The 4,498-nt window shown below is 27.2% G+C and overlaps 1 pseudogene; it reads left to right on the forward strand.

The window, feature by feature from the left end:
* The first annotated feature begins 840 nt into the window (after positions 1–840).
* Positions 841–2,175, forward strand: LOC149063062 (uncharacterized; annotated as a pseudogene).
* The last annotated feature ends 2,323 nt before the right edge of the window (positions 2,176–4,498 follow it).

Raw genomic sequence — 4,498 nt, forward strand, 5'->3', positions numbered from 1 at the left:
ACAATCTAGGGCAGACCAGTGGCGCAACCAAGGGGGTGGACCCCCCTTGGCATGTTTAATAGTAAATTAATATCATATTCTCATAGAACTTGAATTAATGTAAATTGATTTTTTGACTACAACAATTAAGTAATGTTGTGGCTACACTGCTACAGTGCAATAACTAATAATTTAATACTATCATGTTTACATGTTATATGTGACCTAAATAATCATTATCATGACTATGGTTCTAGACATTAGGTGTGTTTTCGCGCTTAACCAAATGTAACCGGGTTACTATATATCATAAACAAGTCGTTTTCGCGGTTTTGGTTATATTTTTGGTAATAACTTTTGGTTTTAGGTAACTGATAATTTGTAACCATCAAAATGAAATGGTTATATCATTTGGTTATTGATAATCTACTAAATAATATGATACAATTAATAATAATTTTGTTTGTCTGCACTCTGCACTTCCGCGGATTTCCTTTTTTAGTTTTTTCATTACAAATACTGTAAATCAGTGGCGTACCCAGGGGGGGCTTAGGGGGCTTCAGCCCCTCCCATTGGCCATGTTTTGGAATACATTTTATATTAAAAAAGACAAAGTACAAACCATGATATTTCTAAAAAACGGTATTGAATACAACGTATTATCTTTAGTAACAATGACCTAGTATAAGCAAAGCATAAACGTTGTGTTTATTATGGTACCGAATACCGATATAGATTTAGCCCCCCCCCCCCCCCCCCCCCCATTCGAAAATCCTGGGTACGCCACTGCTGTAAATGGTACTGTAACCCGACTACCCGAGACCTGAGTACAGAGTATATACCTAATAGTATCTATTAGTATTAAACGTACGTTATAAATATTTTTATATTTCTGAAATTGTGCAACATAATGGCGTCCGAAACTGGAACGTTTTTAAATTATATCCTGTCTGACGGCGAACAAATATTTTCCGAAGACAGATCCCATATACTTTGCAATGTGATAATTCAAGGTAAATATAATAAAGAGTAATACTATTTACAATTTCAAAACAATGCTTACATTATTTAATTTAAACCTATATCAATCATATAATTTTGATTGAAAATATATGGAATAAATTAAAATGTTGATTTGATCTACCAGTGTTTCAGGCCAAATCCACCTATAATGTAAACATTGTTTAACTATGTATTTGTTTATTTTAACAAATTGAACATATCATAACAGATACAAATACATTTAGTTTTAGTTTATATATGTTATTAATTATTATAGACAAAGAATGTGAAATGTGGGTACCAATATCATCTTTGGTAGATGGATTGAATGAAGATTTAAATTCTAATGATGAAAAACTGTCAGATAATGGTAAATTTATAAAATTGTAATTTAATTTGTTTAGTTTGATAGGTCAATGAAAAAATATTAAAACTTAAGTATATGGTCTTTACATTTATAATTTTAATTTTGTAGAGATAAACATTACTACTGATGAAATATGGTGTTCACGTAAGCCCAAACCTCAAGATATAAAAGCTACTGAAGATCTTTTGAATAGGTATAATCAAGCTTGAAAGTATTCAAAAACTGCTACTGGATAAAAAAACACCAAAGTATATGTGGGAAAAAATAGCCTTAAAACTCCAAGAAGATCATGGGTATGTGGTAGGTAAATCTTTAAAATATAGTGGAATGAAATACCACCAAAAATGGAGAAATTTAGAAAAAGCATATATGGCTTTTATTCAAAATAGTAAAAAAACAGGAACAGGAAACACCAAAACTCCAGCATACTTTAACTTACTTCATTCCATATTAGGTAGTAAGCATAAAGTAAAACCAGCCATCTTACTAGATACTTTAAAATAGATAACTCAGTATTTGAAGAAACTCTTGCAGAAAAACCACTAAGCATTGAACAAGTCCCAGTAGAGAAGAAGAAAATATCTGATGATGAAGATATTAATACCGAAACAAGTTCTTCTCATTTCAAAACAATTAAAACTTCTACAAAACCAAAAAATTTAAAAAAATAACTTATTGATGAAATAAGAACACAACATCAAGAAGATATGGCAATGCAACATAAATTAATTCAATTATTTGAAAAATCAGTAGAATAGCAAAAAGAGCAACGTCTTATTTTGAATAACGCTTTACTAGCTATTGTAGAAACTTTAAAAAAACAGTAAATTCTACAACTCACTTATATATTACTATATTATTAAGTTTAAGGTTTTATTTTCATTTGATCTTAAAGTATACTATTGTATGAAGTTACATATTTAATTTTCATATTTGTTGTTACTATAAACTAGTTATGAATAATGATTTACTAGTTACTGTAGAAACTTAAAGAAAAAAAGTATATTCTACAAATCACTATATTCACTGTGACTATAATTATATTATAAAGTTTATTGTTTTATTTTTGTTTGATCTAAATATTAATGTAATAATGTATTTAATAGTGCTCAAGGTGAAGTATACTATTAATGTTTAATTGTTTTTATTTTTACTTTAAACAAATTAGGAATAACCTAAATAAGTGAACAGTCATTACAACTCACTGATATGATACTAACAATTGTATATTTTCAAATTTAATTATTAAATTGTTATGTTATACTATTTTTTAAACTTTATATTATGTTTTGCTTAAAAAATATTAATAAATGCATACAAATTGTTTTGTTTATTGTTCTTATATTAATTTAAACTAAATTAATTAATTATTTATACATTTTGTATATTAATACAATATATATATATATACATTAGATACATAAAACTAATCATACATTTAACTGTCTCAAAATGTCATTTCTTTTTACATCTCCTGTTAGAATTTCAAATCTATTTCTTGTATGTTCTTGACTTCCATTTAATAATTAAGAATATTTTCAATAACAACATCAAGGTAGTCATCATTTAAAATACAAAAATTATGAAGTACACAACAAGCAAGTATAATTTTTGAGGCTTTTTCCATATCTGTTGTATTAATGTATAACAAACGCCTCCACCTCCCTTTAAGTAAACCAAAGGCATGTTCTATGCATACTCTTGCTTTGCTTAGTGTGTAATTAAATTGTCTCTGTCTTCTGTTTAAATTTCCATAGTCTTTAAAGGGAACAATCAACCAGCTAAGATTAGGGTAAGCGGAATCTCCTAGCAAATGAAATTTATTACTGTAAAATAATTCTTCTTGCCCTTCTTCATCAACTTTTTTGTACAATTGGCTGTTAACAAAAACCCTAGCATCATGTAGCCTACCAGGAAACCCCACATTTATATTTGTGAATATTTTATTGGATGTACAAATTCCTTGCATTATAATTGATTTGTTTAATTTTCTATCTGTATAGCTATCCTGTTGATCTACAGGTGGTTTCACAATAAAATGGCATCCATCGATAGCACCAATAACACCTACATTTTAATAATTTCAATAATAATAATATAACATAAATTATTAAATTACATTTTAAATTGAATATGGTAATATTTACCTGGGAAATTGGATTTTTCACGAAAAATTTTTGCAATTTCTACACAGTCCGATTTCTTAGGCCAACAATTATTTTAGGGGAAAATTTGCATAGTTGATTCACCACTATGTCTACAGCTTTTTTAACAGTAGATTTTGCCATGTTGAAAAATTCACCAGTGGTGAACATAGCTCCTTCTTTAGCTAAATACCATAGAGCTATCAGCAACTGAAAAAAATGACATAATTACCTAAATTAAAATTATTTTTTTATACTTAGCAACTAGGGTTAATTATTTACTTTTTTTTTCAATTGACAAAGGTTCATGACCTCCTGTATAAGATATATTCATTTGTGCATCTTGCCTAAACATTGATACCAGTTTTGTAAAAGTACTTCTTGTCATTCGAAAATGTCTACTTATATAGAACAATAATATATATAAAAATGTAATAAAGAAACCAAATTAAATAATCAATTAGTATCTTACCCATGAAAATCATTGTCAATGTATGCTTCAATCCATTTATCAACAGTGTTATTTATTCTATAATGTTGTTGTCTTTTCAAAAATGTCGAAATTAACTTTCTCTTTTCTAACATTATTTTTAATTATATTTTGATGAAGAATTACATTGGAACACATTTGTAAATGTTCATTATTCAATTGAGTTAACTGATTTAATATAATAGATAAAGCAGTGGTTTCCATAGTAAATTATTATTATTATATGATAGATACTTAATATATTAATTATTTATATAAAAATAATGTAAATAATTAATAAAAAAAGCTAAAACAAATAAAACAATACATTTGTCACTTATACTAATAAACACATTCCAGAAAGATATTAAATTATATTTTTCTATATATCTACTGGTTATCTATTTCCTAGAATCTAATATTTATATTAACCACAAATGCATCGTTTTCGCGAGTCTTTGACCAATAACCAAAATCATGTAACCACATCTGATTAAAAGTATAAAAAGGTTAAGCGCGAAAACACACCTATAATAA

Source organism: Diuraphis noxia, unplaced genomic scaffold, assembly GCF_037042655.1.
Source record: "Diuraphis noxia isolate RWA-SAM2 unplaced genomic scaffold, SU_Dnox_SAM2 contig0001, whole genome shotgun sequence".
NCBI classification, from domain to species: Eukaryota; Metazoa; Arthropoda; class Insecta; order Hemiptera; family Aphididae; genus Diuraphis; species Diuraphis noxia.